This window comes from Haematobia irritans, chromosome 1 (assembly GCF_050003625.1).
Source record: "Haematobia irritans isolate KBUSLIRL chromosome 1, ASM5000362v1, whole genome shotgun sequence".
NCBI lineage: Eukaryota > Metazoa > Arthropoda > Insecta > Diptera > Muscidae > Haematobia > Haematobia irritans.
In genome coordinates, this window is record NC_134397.1 from 263897093 (window position 1) to 263916011 (window position 18919).

Below are 18919 nucleotides of genomic sequence, written 5' to 3' on the forward strand. Positions count from 1 at the left end.
ATTTGAATTAAAAGAACTTCCTGATTAGTTAAAATAACATAAAGAACATCTTGGGAAGAACATTTCTGGAAGTGCTTTTAAAGTTGTGCCTTTAGAAGTAATTCCAAATTTGTTTGCTGGGTAACAAAGGGCTTCATGTACAAAGTAGTATTTAAGAATTCAATTTATAACAGGTACTTTAAAATAAAAAAAAAAATGTTTATACCAAAACACTTAAAAAACAGTGAACCCACTAAGAGCAAAAATTTTGTTTAATTTTGGAAAAGTTAGATTAATTGTTGTCACTAAACTGTATTGCAACCGCAAATGTCATGCCGATTTCACAAAACGACAAATTGCACAAACATAATTACAGAATTAGTTGAAGAAAATTTCGTAGTTTGAAGGAAAAAAAATGGAGTTCAAAATTGTGATAACGTCTTTCGTTCCATTCAAATATATAATAAAGTTTTTCTAAAATATTTCTCAAAACGTAATAATTCTATGAACTAAAATAGAATCAAATTGTCTTTAGTGCCATATAGGGTTCACTATTTTTTAATGTATATTAGCACATTCACATTAGTCTCGAAATCTACTAAAATTGGATTTGAAATCCCTTTTTTATAAGCAAATGACAGTTGAAATCTTTTTAAAGTGGATTTTGAAAGTGTAATGTGTATGAGGTTTATGTACACTCAAAATTAACTAGATTAAACTAATTTTTATACCGAAAAAGCCACCGTGGTGTAATGGTTAGCATGCCCGCCTTGCATACACAAGGTCGTGGGTTCGATTCTTGCTTCGACCGAACAGCAAACAGTTTTTTAGCGGTGGATTATCCCACCTCAGTAATGCTGGTGACATTTCTGAGGGTTTCAAAGCTTCTCTAAGTGGTTTCACTGCGATGCGGAACGCCGTTCGGACTCGGCTATAAAAAGGTCCCTTGTCATTGAGCTTAAAATGGAATCGGGCAGCACTCAGTGATAAGAGAGAAGTTCACCAATGTGGTATAACAATGGACTGAATCTAAGTCTAAGTGAGCCTGATACATCGGGCTGCCACCTAACCTCTGTTAAAAACAGGAACATTTAATGTCCTTTATCATTAGAAGAAAAAATGAACTAAAAGTAAAGAAGAAAATCATTGAAAATCATGGCCACTTTAGCTACACAGTAGGATCGTACGAAAATTTTTGATATAACATAGTTCATATCGAACTTATGTATATGGTAATTGAACTTTATACGCTCGTTGTGTTTATAAAATGTTTGAGACATACTTAAAAAAATAAGATTTCATTAAGCTGTGGAAAATTGCAAACAAAAATAATAGAATTTAGTGTTAATGACTTTTTTCTTTGTAGCAATTCGCCACTGGTGCTTTATTTATTTGTTAATTTATTCATTTCGTCTATGGAATAGTACATCCTTTCAGACTACTGGCAAAAAATAAATAACATCTAAAATATTTTTAAATCTTTGTAAATTATAACTAAAATCGAGATCACAGATCAAATTAATTCTATTAAATTCTCTTAAGGCCTTTAAAATTGGTTCATTCATACAATAATTGTTTCTATGCATCGGTATGTTAATCATTTCAACTCTTCTTAAACGTCTACATGGTACATTGAAACTTATTACATTAAGAATATAAGAACAATCTATAATTCCACAAATAACATTATAAACAAATAACATAGCCTGAATATGTCTGCGATTAATGAGTGTAGGTAGATGAATAAGCCCTACGGGAAATTGGTGCAAATTGCCACTGACAGACCTATCACAGGACTGGTACCGGTGATCCAGTTTGTCCCAGTTTTTAAATAGTCATAATTTAATGATTTCCATATTCGCTTGATATAAAAATCTTATTGGATCTACACATTTATTGATGTAGAATTACCATAATAACCTATAGTTCAGCATATTTCAAAAGATTTTCATTTCTAGTGCAATTCGTATAAGCAAAATGAAACAGGTTCCTAATAACATGGTTTGTTCGAGACTGATTCATGAGGACCTGTCTATGGAGTGCTACTACTAAAATGTCCCAGAACGTGCCCTTAGGAACGAGTCCAAGACGTGTCCTAAAGTGTAAATTTACCCCGTCAATGACAAAGCCATGTTAAAGTGACCGGTCCCTTCCACACGTCTTGACCAGAACTAGGATTGGTCCATACACACCAGGGACTAGTCCTGTACCGGTCCAGTGGTTGGTCCATTTCCCGTAGGGAGCTTACATCTCGATTCGTATGACGGCAAAGGCAAACAGAAGTTAAAAGAAATAAGAGCAAATTTTACGAATTTACGCTGCAATTTCTCAATTCTATTCACTTGTGAGAACATAGAAGGATTCCAAAGAAGCAAGAATATAATATTTTTCGCACGTAAGGGTCACTAAATTCCCGACTGTTACGCTTAAAAAAAAATGAATACGCTTGAGGCATTATATAATCTATATGTCTATTGAATGACAATTTGGAGTCGAAAAATACACCTAGATCCAGTTTCTCATCAACTTCTTTAACCAGTTTATTATTAATATAATACTCCATAAATATGGGACATCTCAGTCTAGAAAAACATAAGTAATAACTCTTTTCTGAGCTCAAATGTAAACCATTCAACGAGCACCAACGTTAAATAGATTTGAGATCTAACTGCAATAAAGTTGCATCTTTATTGCAAGTTGAAATTTTCTAAATTAAAACTACGTTACCTTTCATAGGGGGTCACTTTCTTGGGAGAATTTGAACTGATTTATAAAAAAAAATTTACAAGAAACTTGAGGAAAAATGTTTACAAATATCACAAAAAATACTAAAAAAGATACATAATGAAAATATTTTCATTTTGCGGGTTTGCACATTTCTAAAGGTGAGTATAAAGTAAATTTGGTTCAATTTTCGTGCGAAGTAGTTCATTCTTCCTATAAAACAGTTAATTGTTTTTTCTGTGTACAGTGCTCCAAGTGATAAGGAATTCGAAGCTTAAAGTGGTTCAAAAGCTATTTTTGGACCATTGACATATTTATTAGGATTCATTTGATACGTTTCGCCTTAAGGTGGGTATTAAGTTCGAGTTTAAGGTGAGTATTAAGTTCGAGTTTAGCCGCTAAAATCGCTAAAGTGAAAACTAAATCAGTAAGAAAAATGCTTGAAATTTTACATATTTGTTGCAAATTTTATTGTAACTTGATGGGGAAAAGCCCAAAGCAAATGTTCACAAAGTTTGTATTCCTTAAAATGGATGATTAAAGAAAAGTAATCGTGAAAAAATGACGTTTTTAGCGGCTAAACTCGAACTTAATACTCACCTTTAGCCGCTAAAATTGCAATTTTTTCACGATTACTTTTCTTAATTAATCCACTTTAAGGAAGGAACTTTGTGAAAATTTGCTTTGGACTATGCCCCATAAAGTTATAATAAAATTTGCAACAAATATGTATAATTGTATGCCTTTTTTTTACTGATTTAGTTTTCACTTTAGCGATTTTAGCGCCTAAACTCGAACTTAACACCCACCTTTAAAGGTGGGTATTAAGTTCGAGTTTAGACGCTAAAATCGTCATTTTTTCACGATTACTTTTGTTTAGTAATCCATTTTAAGGAATACGAACATAGGAAAATTTGCTTTGGGCTATTCCCAATCATGTTATAATAAATTTTGCAACAAAGATGTATAATTTTATGGCTTTTTTTAATGATTTAGTTTTCATTTTAGCGGCTAAACTTGAACTTAGTACTCACCTTAAGGTGGGTATTAAGTTCGTGTTTAGCCGCTAAAATCGTCATTTTTCACGATTGCTTTCTTAATTAAACCACTTTAAGGAAGGAACTTTGTGAAAATTTTCTTTGGGCTATTCCCCATAAAGTTATAATAAAATTTGCAACAAATATGTATAATTGTATGCATTTTTTATACCCTTCACCTCTACTGTGGTACAGGGTATAAGTTTGTGCAATTGTATGTAACGCCAAGAAGGAGTAATCATAGACCAACCTTTTAGTATACGGATCGGCTTAGAATTAAATTCTGAGTCGATTTAGCGATGTCCGTCTGTCGGTATGTCTGTCTGTTGATGTATTTTTGTGTGCAAAGTACAGCTCGCAGTTTTAGTCCGATTGTCCTAAAATTTGGTATAGGGTCCTGTTTCGGCTCAAAGACGATCCCTATTGATTTTGGAAAAAATCGGTTCAGATTTAGATATAGCTGCCATATATATTTTTCACCGATGTAGTCATAATTGGCGTGTATATCTACCGATCTTCCTCAAATTCCGTACATCCGAATATTTTATGAGTCTCGAAAAACTTGCAAAATATCAGCCAAATCGGTTCAGATTTAGATATAGCTCCCATATATAGCTTTCGCCCGATTTACACTCATTTCCCCAAAGAGACCAATTTTTTGCTCCGATTTAGTTGAAATTTTGCATAGGGAGTAGAATTAGCATTGTAACTATGCGTGCCAAATTTGGTTGAAATCGGTTCAGATTTGGATATATCTCGCATATATAACTTTCGACCGATTTACACTATTATGACCACAGAGGCCAATTTTTTGGTCCGATTTAGTTGAAATTTTGCACAGGGAGTAGAATTAGCATTGTAGCTATGCGTGCCAAATTTGGTTGAAATCGGTTCAGATTTAGATATATCTCTCATATATAGCTTTCGCCCGATTTAAACTCATATGACCACAGAGGCCAATTTTTAACTCCAAATTAGTTGAAATTTTGCACAGAGAGTAGAATTAGCATTGTTGCTATGCCTGCCAAATTTGGTTGAAATCGGTTCAGATTTAGATATATCTCCCATATATAGCTTTCGCCCGATTTACACTCATATGACCGTAGAGGCCAATTTTTAACTCCGATTTAGTTGAAATTTTACACAGGGAGTAGAATTAGCATTGTAGCTATGCGTGCCAAATTTAGTTGAAATCGGTTCAGATTTAGATATAGCTCCCATATATATGTTTTTTTGATTTCGACAAAAATGGTCAAAATACCAACATTTTCCTTGTAAAATCGCCACTGCTTAGTCGAAAAGTTGTAAAAATGACTCTAATTTTCCTAAACTTCTAATGCATATATATCGAGCGATAAATCATAAATAAACTTTTGCAAGTTTTCTTAAAATTGCTCCAGATTTAAATGTTTCCCATATTTTTTTACTAACATTGTGTTCCACCCTAGTGCATTAGCCGACTTAAATTTTGAGTCTATAGATTTTGTAGAAGTCTATCAAATTCTGTCCAGATCGAGTGATATTTAAATATATGTATTTGGGACAAACCTTGGGACAAACATTTGGCGGGTGCTATATATGATATCGAAAATTTAGATCTACAAAGTGGTGCAGGGTATAATATAGTCGGCCCCGCCCGACTTTAGGCTTTCCTTACTTGTTTTTTACTGATTTAGTTTTCACTTTAGCAATTTTAGCGCCTAAACTCGAATTTAATACCCACCTTTAAGTGTATTTGTATGTAGTAAGTGAAGAACACAATTCCTAAAGGTACCTACAATTTGGGGGATATTTATTTATTTTATTCGGTAACGGTAACACTGAATGAGATATTCAACACTCTTTGCGAGATAGTGGTAAAGGTATTAAGAGAGACACTAAGGAAGAATATTAATAACACTCAACGTTATGTGTATTTCACCGCATTTAGGGCTGTGGTGTTTGTTGTTGCCGCCAAAGTTTGAGTTGTTGCCAGTTTTTCGTTTGTTTTCGGTTCATAGTAGACGTGTGCGAATTTTGTAGGGACATGTAGTGGAGTTTAGCAATAGCAACAAAAAAAACAGATCAAAATTGAAATTTGTATAAAGTTCATTAACATAATACAGTTTTGTGTCGATTTTCGTAAAGAGGAATAGAATGGCAAAAAAAAGTGAAAACAAAAACAAACATCAGGAAATGTCTTCAGAATAAATTGATAGCAAAGGGAAAGATAAGAAGTATAAAATGAAAATTTGTTAATGTCATATCAAAGGCAGTAAAGCTATTAACAAATTAAGGTGTTACTAAAGCATTTGCCACATTAAACGCTCCCCTCTTTTCACAATTTTTTTTTTTGCTTTTTCTAAGGGGAGTGTCATACGACCAAAGACTATTAATAAAGAAGACATGAGATAAGCTTGCTCTTCCTCTTTTTCTTGAAAAAACAGAGATTAATATCATACATGTTCCATGAGACGTTGCAACTTTTTTTCGGTTTCTCTTTTCATTTTGCATTCGTAACAAAACTTAATTCGCTTATTTTAGCAATTTTTTTAACTCATAAACGAACAAAAACACTTTGTGAAACATTTTATTAATAATTTAGTGCAACCGACACAGAAATTTGCGTGAAATGTTGGAGAAAATAGCTAAATAAAAATTGTCTGCATCAAACCAGTAAGTTCGGAGCGCTTTTCCAACAAGTATGATATTAATCTCTGTTTTCTAGTACTAACACTATCAAAGCCCATTTCACGTCTTCTTTATTAATAGTCTTTGCATACGACAGGGTTATGTTTTATGTGCATTGTCAAGCGACAACAACAAAAACCATCAAATAGAAAAAAAAGAAAACACCCACCTGTGGATTATATATGTAAGTATAGGTCTCTGTGTTGTTGCTATTGTTTGTGTAATAGAATTGTTCAGTAGGATATTCTTGTTGTTCTTGCTGTTGAAGTTGTTGTGTGGCTGCCGCGTATGATGTCACAGGCAAATTTAATGTTGTTGTTTTCACAGCAGTATTTGTTGTTGTTGCTGCTGTTATTAATGGTGTTTTCGTATTTATATTAATCGTATCACTTTTTGGCACAAATTCACTTTTGGAAATATTCGCTCCGGTCACCGGCGGCGGTGGTTGTGGTATAGGCGAATTGTAAAAATTTCCTTTTGTTGCACAGTTATTATTATGCAAAATATTTGTCGTTTGTTGTTGTTGATTATTTTTTGTGGCACTTACACTGCCGTTTTGTTGTAAATTCTTTGATAAATTTATTTGGCTAAATTGCTCTTTCAATTGATTTGCTGTTGTCGTTGCCAATTCGGATGTCGTCGTCGTTTGTTGTTGTTGTTGGTTTTGTTGTCTATTAACTCTGTGTATCACCGAACTATTAATATTCTCAACCGTCTGCGCACGCGATCCACCTTCAACTGAATGCGTTTGTCCACCAAAAGGAGAATTTACTGCTTTTGTCGTTTTCAACGTTGGTTGATTAACAGACGATGGTTGTGCCGTCGTTATAGCTCCACCACGATTAATATTGGTTTGCTGTTGCTGGTGGTGATTATGCCCAACCGCTGCTCCCATATAGTTAGCAGCGACCGCGTTTACTCCACCACCACCACCACCAGTAGTATATGGATATCTTGCGGTATTTGCATTAGCCATACAAATTTCACCACTGTTTTTTGCCGCCATAGTCGTCATCGCTGCTGTTGTATTCTTTTTTATTGTATTATTGTTGTCTTCACCAATACCATAAAGACCGGTGGTTTTGTTTTCATTTTGTGGGGATACTACTTTGTTGCTATTGTTTTTGTCATTAGGCAAAGAGCCAGTTGTACGGAGATTACGTGAACCATACATTTTATGGTCTCACTCTCAATAATCTCCAAATGAAATAAACTCTCTCGATCTCTCTTAATGGGGTAGAGTAGGTTTTGTTTATTTTATTGTGAATCAAAGGCTCCCCTTGTTCAACGTTTTTTTTTTTATGCTCAGCTCCAACTTTTTTCTTTGAGATTGCTCACCAACACTTGTTCTCTTTGGTATTTGTTCATAAAATTCTCTCTTAAAGTTTGTTGTTGTTCTTTGATCTTACTCTTTAATATCACTGTTCTCTTATATACTAATCTACACTATAAATAAAAAGTGTGTTTTGTTATTTGTAAAAATTTCATATTGTTGACATTGATATGCGTTTGTTTAAAAAATCGTGGTTGTTGTTGGTGGTTGTGATAAGAGTTTGCAAATAATTTTTGATACATATTTTGTTGAAAATATTTAGTCACCATTTAAGCGTATGAGTGTTGTTGGCATTTTTATACTTACTTGGAAACACACTATTAATCATAAAATCATTTATATGAACTTCATAATTAAGTGACACCACATACCTAAGATTTGTGAAATAACGACCCAAAAACAATGCTATATATTAAGAAGTTAGGTCCTTATTTGAACACTTATTTAATTTTGGGACTTTTACGACTAAACGAGGCTCCCCAGGTATAGTGTTCATTCTTCATTGGGGCGTTACTTCTTTTGCGCTTAATTCATTTGGAAGGGACTTTTCATACTTGTTATATTAGTATTTTAGAATGACGAGAAAATACCTACGACTGCGGGCAAAAACTAAAATATTTGTAAAATATTTATTTATTCTTCTAAAAAAATTTTGAGATGATGCAATATTTTTTTTGCCAGATTAAGATCTCCATTCTCAAATTGTCAACAACGTCCTTGTGTTGATAGCAAACATATCGAGAAACTTGTATCTGTTCAGTCGTCAAAGCCAAAGATAAAAATTTAAATCCGCTGTTAAACAAAAAATTTTCATAATGACTCACAATTTGTTTCCTATAAAAATTCCTTTTCGTTACCACAAGCTTTATTTGAGTACATTTTAAATTCAGAAATTTATGTGTACACTCAAAAAAAAGTGAACTCTCTATTTCACTAAAGCCATATTAACTTTATATTAGTTCATAGAATCATTATGTTTGGAAAAAGTTTATTTTAGTCAAATAATTTTTTGCGTATGTTAGTTAAATGAACTAAAAAACGGGAAAAAGTTATACACAAATAAAGCATAAAGATTTCCTAATTTCGTATTTCTTACAAAATAGTTCATTATTTCTTTAAATTTGTAAATTTTACCAAAAATGTGTCCATCATGAACTTCGTATGTCACTAAAGACATTCTTGCAATTTTGAACTCCAAGATTTCTCTTAAAACTACAAAATTTTCTTCAACTACTGAAAAAATTTAGTTATGTCTAATAAATTTTCTTGAATTTGTCGAAAAATATTTACTTATTTTTGTCATATCGGAGTGATGCCAGCGCTTGTAATACCGTTTAGTTAAAATTTTCTAAAAAAGTTCCAAATTTTCTAAAATTAATCGAAAGTTATCTTTCCTGGTGGGTTCACTGTTTTTTCAGTGTATGTGTTATTTATTTATTGAAAAAAATCTGAATGTTTTTCTCTTAAATAAACTAAAATTTATTTACCATATGGAGTCAGTGATGTCAATTTTGCCGATTTATCGGCATTTTGACGATTTTTTACTAAAAAATAGATCATTCCGATTTTTGCCTCGAAAATGACGATATTAACTCCATTCTTTAGACTCATAGTTTAAGGAGTTAAAACTTTGCCTCTTACAGCATGAATTCTCCCAAAAGAGCTCTCTTAACTCTGTGATTTTTTAACACTCTTTCATTTACATATTTCATATAATGGCCCAACAACTTTCTCTCCCTTCCCTAAACAAAGCCATTATCTGCTCACAAAACCGTTGTTCAAGCTTGATGTTCAATATCCGTTGTGTTGCATGCATTTGGCGTTTTTTTGGGGGGATATGCTTGACATTCCTTTATGTGATTTTGATTTGAACAAACATTCTTGAGTGATTTTCTATTCAAATGGGAGAAAATGCCTCACATGTTCAATGGGTGTTTGTTTGTTGTTGTTGTTGTTAATTTTCTTGTTTTTTGGCTTAGTTAGATGCGTAGAATTACCAGGTCGGGTTTTGGTCACCTAACAGGTTTTTATAGGCATTTTAAAGATGTTTTTTCTTCTTTTTTGAGATCACGGCATGGAAAACCATAATGACAATAATCTTTTATTAGAAGCTTTACTATCGGTTTGTGGGCAGAAAATCAAGAACATTGAATTTCCATAATTTCATGTTACTTTGTTGCATGCGCCTTAATGACGACAAACTATTGGAAAATGTATGAGAATATTTGGGGTGTTAGGTGATTGGATTTTTTTTATTATTAGCATGGTCATATAATGTCATGATTTTTATAGCATCATCTATGTCAAAGGAGTTAATGAATAATCCAAGTACGTACGTACGAATTCGTATTTATGACCGAAATTGTACTACTCATACAAAAGCAAGACTTCCAAAAGATAATTTTGATCGCAATAGGGTGGCGATATAAGTGTAACATTTTGGAAAGTTACGACTTTTCAACATAGTCTCCTATACAATGTTCCAACTGTTCTAAGCTGTCTGAAAAATTTTTTGTCTCGACGCCTTCAAAATAACAGTGATGTTTAACCACCACCACAAAATTTTCTATAGAAATAAAATTTCGACAAAATTTTCTATAGGAATAAAATTTTGACAAATTTTTCTATAGAAATAAATTTTTGGTAATATTTTCTATAGAAATAAAATTTTGGCAAAATTTTCTATAGCAATAAAATTTTGACAAAATTTTCTATAGCAAGAAAATTTTTACACAATTTTCTATAGCAATAAAATTTTGAAAAATTTTTCTATAGCAATAAAATTTTGAAAAATTTTTTTATAGAAATAAAATTTTTTCTATATAAACAAAATTTTGGCAAAATTTTCTATACAAATAAAATGTTGGTAAAATTTTCTAAAGAAATAAAATTTTGGCAAAATTTTCTGTAGAAATAAAATTTGGAAAATTTTTCTATACAAATAAAATTTTGGGAAATTTTTCTATAGCAATAAAATGTTGCCAAAATTATCTATAGAAATAAAATTTCTACAAAATTTTCTATAGCAATAAAATGTTGCCAAAATTATCTATAGAAATAAAATTTCTACAAAATTTTCTATAGCAAGACAATTTTGCCAAATTGGCTATACAAATAAAATTGTGACAAATTTTTCTACAGAAATAAAATTTGGCAAAATTTTCTATGGAAATAAAATTTTGGCAAAATTTTCTATGGAAATAAAATCTTGGCAAAATTTTCTATGGAAATAAAATTTTGGCAACATTGTATATAGAAACAATGTTTTGACAAAATTTTCTATAAAAATAATATTTTGACAAAATTTTCTATAGAAATAATATTATGACGAAACTTCTATATAAATAAAAATTTGGCAAAATTTTCTATACAATAATGTTTTGGCAAAATTTTATCCAGGAATAAAATTTTGGCAAAATTTTCTCTAGAAATAAAAATTTGGTAAAATTTTCTATAGCAATAAAAATTTTCCTAAAGCAATAAAATTTTTGCTATAGAAATAAAATTTTACATAATTTTCTATAGCAATAAAAGTTTGAAAATTTTTTCTATAGCAATAAAATTTTGGGAAAATTTTCTATAGTAATAAAATGTTGGCAACATTTTCTATAGAAATTAAATTTTGGCAAAATTTTCTATAGTAATAAAATTTTGGGAAAATTTTCTACAGAAATAAAATGTTGACAAAATTTTCTCTAGAAATAAAATTTTGTCAAAATTTTCTATAGCAATAAAATTTTGCCAAAATTTTCTATAGAAATAAAATTTTACAAAATTTTGTTTAGCAAGAAAATGTTGACAAAATTGTCTATAGCAATAAAATTTGGATAATTTTTTCTATAGCAATAAAATTTTGATAACTTTTTCTATAGCAATAAAATTTTGACAATTTTTTTTTCATAGAAATAAAAAATTTTGGCAAACTTTTCTATAGCAAGAAAATTGTGGCAAAATTTTCTATAGCAATAAAATTTTGACAAATTTTTCTATAGAAATAAAATTTTGGGAACATTTTCTATAGAAATAAAATGTTGGCACAATTGTCTATAGAAACAAAATTTTGGTAAAATTTTCTGTGGAAATAAAATTTTGGCAAAATTTTCTATAGAAATAATATTTTGACAAAATTTTCTATAGAAATAATATTTCCACAAAATTTTCTATAGCAATAAAATTTTGGAAAAATTTTCTATACAAATAAAATGTTGGTAAAATTTTCTATAGAAATAAAATTTTGGCAAAATTTACTGTAGGTTAGGTTAGGTGGCAACTCGATGTATCAGGCTCAGTTAGACTATTCAGTCCATTGTAACACCACATTGGCGAACTTCTCTGTTATCACTGAGTGCTGCCCGATTCTATGTTAAGCTCAATGACAAGGGACCTCCTTTTTATAGCCGAGTCCGAACGGCGTTCCACATTGCGGTGAAACCACTTAGAGAAGCTTTGAGAGCCTCAGAAATGTCACCAGCATTACTGAGATGGGATAATCCACCGCTGAAAAACTTTTTAGTGTTCGGTCGAAGCAGGAATCGAACCCACGACCTTGTGTATGCAAGGCGGGCATGCTAACCATTGCCCCACGGTGGCTTCTGTAGAAATAAAATTTGGAAATTTTTTCTATAGAAATAAAATTTTGGGAAATTTTTCTATAGCAATAAAATGTTGCCAAAATTATCTATAGAAATAAAAATTCTACAAAATCTTCTAAAGCAAGACAATTTTGACAAAATTGGCTATACAAATAAAATTGTGACAAATTTTTCTACAGAAATAAAATTTTGGCAAAATTTTCTATGGAAATAAAATTTTGGCAAAATTTTCTATGGAAATAAAATGTTGGCAACATTGTATATAGAAACAATGTTTTGACAAAATTTTCTATAAAAATAATATTTTGACAAAATTTTCTATAGAAATAATATTTTGACGAAACTTCTATATAAATAAAAATTTGGCAAAATTTTCTGTACAATAAAGTTTTGGCAAAATTTTATCCAGGAATAAAATTTTGGCAAAATTTTCTCTAGAAATAAAAATTTGGAAAAATTTTCTATAGCAATAAAATTTTTCCTATAGCAATAAAATTTTTTCTATAGAAATAAAATTTTACATAATTTTCTATAGCAATAAAATTTTGAAAATTTTTTCTATAGCAATAAAATTTTGTCAAAATTTTCTATAGCAATAAAATTTTGGGAAAATTTTCTATAGTAATAAAATGTTGGCAACATTTTCTATAGAAATAAAATTTTGGCAAAATTTTCTATAGAAAAAAAATTTTGGCAAAATTTTCTATAGTAATAAAATTTTGGGAAAATTTTCTCCAGAAATAAAATGTTGACAAAATTTTCTCTAGAAATAAAATGTTGTCAAAATTTTCTATAGCAATAAAATTTTGCCAAAATTTTCTATAGAAATAAAATTTTGGGAAAATTTTCTCCAGAAATAAAATGTTGACAAAATTTTCTCTAGAAATAAAATGTTGTCAAAATTTTCTATAGCAGTAAAATTTTGCCAAAATTTTCTATAGAAATAAAATTTCGACAAAATTTTCTATAGCAATAAAATTTTGACAAAATTTTCTATAGCAAGAAAATTTTTACACAATTTTCTATAGCAATAAAATTTTGAAAAATTTTTTTATAGAAATAAATTTTTTTCTATATAAACAAAATTTTGGCAAAATTTTCTATACAAATAAAATGTTGGTAAAATTTTCTAAAGATATAAAAATTTTGGCAAAATTTTCTGTAGAAATAAAATTTGGAAAATTTTTCTATAGAAATAAAATTTAGGGAAATTTTTCTATAGCAATAAAATGTTGCCAAAATTATCTATAGAAATAAAATTTCTACAAAATTTTCTATAGCAATAAAATGTTGCCAAAATTATCTATAGAAATAAAATTTCTACAAAATTTTCTATAGCAAGACAATTTTGACAAAATTGGCTATACAAATAAAATTGTGACAAATTTTTCTACAGAAATAAATTTTTGGCAAAATTTTCTATGGAAATAAAATTTTGGCAAAATTTTCTATGGAAATAAAATTTTCTATGGAAATAAAATTTTGGCAACATTGTATATAGAAACAATGTTTTGACAAAATTTTCTATAAAAATAATATTTTGACAAAATTTTCTATAGAAATAATATTATGACGAAACTTCTATATAAATAAAAATTTGGCAAAATTTTCTATACAATAAAGTTTTGGCAAGATTTTATCCAAGAATAAAATTTTGGCAAAATTTTCTCTAGAAATAAAAATTTGGTAAAATTTTCTATAGCAATAAAATTTTTCCTATAGCAATAAAATTTTTGCTATAGAAATAAATTTTTACATAATTTTCTATAGCAATAAAATTTTGAAAATTTTTTCTATAGCAATACAATTTTGGGAAAATTTTCTATAGTAATAAAATGTTGGCAACATTTTCTATAGAAATAAAATTTTGGCAAAATTTTCTATAGTAATAAAATTTTGGGAAAATTTTCTACAGAAATAAAATGTTGACAAAATTTTCTCTAGAAATAAAATTTTGTCAAAATTTTCTATAGCAATAAAATTTTGCCAAAATTTTCTATAGAAATAAAATTTTACAAAATTTTGTTTAGCAAGAAAATTTTGACAATTTTTTCTATAGCAATAAAATTTTGACAATTTTTCTATAGCAATAAAATTTTGACAATTTTTTTTCATAGAAATAAAAATTTTTGGCAAAATTTTCTATAGCAATAAAATTTTGACAAATTTTTCTATAGCAATAAAATTTTGACAAATTTTTCTATAGAAATAAAATTTTGGGAACATTTTCTATAGAAATAAAATGTTGGCACAATTGTCTATAGAAATAAAATTTTGGTAAAATTTTCTGTGGAAATAAAATTTTGTCAAAATATTATTTCTATAGAAAACTATAGAAATAATATTTTGACAAAATTTTCTATAGAAATAATATTTCCACAAAATTTTCTATAGCAATAAAATTTTGGCAAAATTTTCTATACAAATAAAATGTTGGTAAAATTTTCTATAGAAATAAAATTTTGGCAAAATTTACTGTAGGTTAGGTTAGGTGGCAGCCCGATGTATCAGGCTCACTTAGACTATTCAGTCCATTGTAACACCACATTGGCGAACTTCTCTGTTATCACTGAGTGCTGCCCGATTCTATGCTAAGCTCAATGACAAGGGACCTCCTTTTTATAGCCGAGTCCGAACGGCGTTCCACATTGCGGTGAAACCACTTAGAGAAGCTTTGAGAGCCTCAGAAATGTCACCAGCATTACTGAGGTGGGATAATCCACCGCTGAAAAACTTTTTAGTGTTCGGTCGAAGCAGGCATCGAACACACGACCTTGTGTATGCAAGGCGGGCATGCTAACCATTGCCCCACGGTGGCTGCTGTAGAAATTAAATTTGGAAAATTTTTCTATAGAAATAAAATTTTGGGAAATTTTTCTATAGCAATAAAATGTTGCCAAAATTATCTATGGAAATAAAAATTCTACAAAATCTTCTAAAGCAAGACAATTTTGACAAAATTGGCTATACAAATAAAATTGTGACAAATTTTTCTACAGAAATAAAATTTTGGCAAAATTTTCTATGGAAATAAAATTTTGGCAAAATTTTCTATGGAAATAAAATTTTGGCAAAATTTTCTATGGAAATAAAATGTTGGCAACATTGTATATAGAAACAATGTTTTGACAAAATTTTCTATAAAAATAATATTTTGACAAAATTTTCTATAGAAATAATATTTTGACGAAACTTCTATATAAATAAAAATTTGGCAAAATTTTCTGTACAATAAAGTTTTGGCAAAATTTTATCCAGGAATAAAATTTTGGCAAAATTTTCTCTAGAAATAAAAATTTGGAAAAATTTTCTATAGCAATAAAATTTTTCCTATGGCAATAAAATTTTACATAATTTTCTATAGCAATAAAATTTTGAAAATTTTTTCTATAGCAATAAAATTTTGTCAAAATATTCTATGGCAATAAAATTTTGGGAAAATTTTCTCTAGTAATAAAATGTTGGCAACATTTTCTATAGAAATAAAATTTTGGCAAAATTTTCTATAGAAATAAAATTTTGGCAAAATTTTCTGTAGAAATAAAATTTTGGCAAAATTTTCTATAGTAATAAAATTTTGGGAAAGTGTTCTCCAGAAATAAAATGTTGGCAACATTTTCTCTAGAAATAAAATTTTGGCAAAATTTTCTATAGAAATAAAATTTTGGCAAAATTTTCTATAGTAATAAAATTTTGGCAAAGTTTTCTCCAGAAATAAAATGTTGACAAAATTTTCTCTAGAAATAAAATGTTGTCAAAATTTTCTATAGCAATAAAATTTTGCCAAAATTTTCTATAGAAATAAAATTTTGGCAATTTTTTTCATAGAAATAAAAATTTTTGGCAAAATTTTCGATAGCAATAAAATTTTGCCAAAATTTTCTATGGCAATAAAATTTTGTCAAAATTTTCTATAGAAATAAAATTTTGCCAAAATTTTCTATAGAAATAAAATTTTCGCAAAATTTTCTATAGTAAAAAAATTTTGGTATTTTTTTCCAGAAATAACATTTGGGCAAAATTATCTATAGAAATAAAATTTTGACAAAATTTCCGTTAGCAATAAAATGGTGACAAAATTTTCTATATAAATAAAATTTATACACCAAAACATATAGAATAAATAGAAGAGATCATAATAAATTAAAAAAAGTAATAAAATATTTTCTTCGAAGAAAAAATATTTGTTTACTAACTACAAAATTTTTATCAAAAACTTCCAAATAAGATTTTTTAAAATGTGGTAAAATTTTTCTTCAAATTTTGGTAGATTACTTTTGGCACGAGTGGCGACCGTAATCCCAAGCTGTTATTGTTTATATTTTATACTTGGAGCCTAAAAGTAGACTTTAAAATTGATTAAGTCAACATAGAGTTGCAGTAAGGCTAATTCAGAGGTTTTGGCTTGGCATACAATCAAAGGCTTTTGATTTTCCTAAGTGCTAAAAATACAATTAAATTATCCATTTAGCAATTGATATTCAAAATGATATGTTGTTAGTTTTTTTTATACACTCTCTAATGACAATAATATCTGTTATTCTGGTCATGTCGTAATTTTGTGGTAATATTACTTAGTTAAATCATTTCATTTTCTATGAAATCGATAATTGTTTAGATATTTTTAGACTGAATAGTATATACAGGCGCCGCTATCAGAAAACCGCAGTTATATTTGATCTTCACAATATGTCATTCGATGAGACATGAACGGAAATAAGATCTATTGAAAAGGAAGTGATTGAAATCTATTGCAAATGATAAGATCTTTAAAGAAAAAGCTTAGAACTATTTGTAAAACATTATTCACAATTGCGATAAGCATTGATAATGATTACTCAAAAATGGTTTTTGTTGTTATTTTTGAAATGAAGTTAAATACATATTTAATTTGAAACCATATAGATATATTAGGATAACGGAGTTAAAATTTACCTATTCTATTGGATTGTTTTTACTCTCCACCTTAAGATGGTATATCGAGAAAGGTTAGGCTTCCTATTATTATCCCATGATTTACATCAACACCACGGATGAGAATCGCAATAAAGGGTGACACAAACAGTGGACCACTTTTTGTCCTCAATATTGTATAAATTGCGTGTCCTAACATTTAGGCTGCATATTCTTTCATATTACGTGAATATTTTTTTCAGAGGGTATACATATATTTAAATCTGAACCGCTTTGAAAAAAAAAAAATTTTGACTTCTACAAAATATCTAGTCTTCAAATTTAAATCGGCTAATGACATTGGCCGGAGCACAATGTTAGTAACAAATAAATATGAGAAATATTGAATGGCACAATTTAGTGACACAAAAGTTTCACCATGTTAAAGTGGCTCACAGCACTGAAAAAAAAATGCATGCCCGGTTCCAAAGATTTTGTCTTTACATTAATGATTTTTGTATTGATTCCGAGCCACAGAAAGGGAGAATTGAAGTAGGGATACTTTTAAGACAGAATTGTCTTTAAAATTTAAATTTTGAATACTTGATTCTAACTAGCAAATTTTAATTGATTCGTTTTTAAACCCTCCATCATAGGATGGGGGGTATATTAATTTTGTCATTCCGTTTGTAACATATCGAAATATTGTTCTAAGACCACATAAAGTATATATATTCTGGGTCGTGGTGAAATTCTGAGTCGATCTAAGCATGTCCATCAGTCCGTCCGTCTGTTGAAATCACGCTAACTTTCGAACGAAACAAGCTATCGACTTGAAACTTGACACAAGTAGTTGTTATTGATGTATGTCGGATAGTATTCCAAATGGACTATATCGGTTCACTTTTACCTATAGCCCCCATATGAACGGACCCCCAGATTTGGCTTGCGGAGTCTCTAAGAGAAGCATATTTCAACCGATCCAGCTGAAATTTGGTACATTGTGTTGGTTTATGGTCTCTAACAACCATGCAAAAATTGGTCCACATCGGTTCATAATTACATATAGCCCCCACAAAAAGCCGATCCCCAGATTTGACCTCCGGAGCCTCTTGAAGCAGCAAAATTCATCCGATCCGGTTGAAATTTGGTACATTTTGCTAGTATATGGCCGATAACAACCATGCCAAAATTGGCCCGTATCGATCTATATTATATGTAGATAGCCCCCAAATAAACCAATCCACAATCACAGAAAAATCACGGTGGCAATCGAGCCAAAAATAATCTACCAAAATTTCATTGCCGTAGAAAATTTTTGTCAAATCACAAAAAAATTTTTTTCTGATTCAATCACGAAATTAATCGATCCAATTAATTTTTAATTGAAATGTCTTCAATCACAGAAATGATAGTATCAATTAAAAAATTAATTGAAGGTCAATTAAAAAGTTAATTGATCCAATTAAAAAATTAATTGATACTATTATTTTTGTGATTGATTTTTGTTTCAATTAAAACATTTGTTGAATCAATTAAATTTTTAATTGAATATTTAAAAAAAAATAAAATTTTAATTGGAAAAATTTTCGTGAAATTTTTTTGTGTGCATAGAAAATTTTATCATAATTTTAGTTCTATAGAAAATTTTTTTCAACATTTTTTTTTAGGAAATTTTGTCAGAATTTTAT

General features: G+C 29.2%; 1 protein-coding gene across 9 annotated transcripts in view; it reads right to left on the bottom strand.

Annotated features, from left to right (window-relative positions):
- The window catches only part of cher (filamin A protein cher), a 227384-nt gene that overhangs the window by 183526 nt on the left and 24939 nt on the right, over positions 1–18919 (bottom strand). For 2 of the 9 annotated variants that reach the window (XM_075292085.1, XM_075292077.1), the window contains exon 1: positions 6580–7296. The exons of 2 other annotated variants lie outside the window; for them this stretch is intronic. The gene's annotated coding sequence lies outside the window, so the exon portion shown is untranslated. Of the gene's footprint in view, positions 1–6579; positions 7297–18919 lie in introns of those variants that run through there. 5 more of the 9 variants (XM_075292093.1, XM_075292101.1, XM_075292107.1 and 2 more) reach the window with 4 other exon arrangements.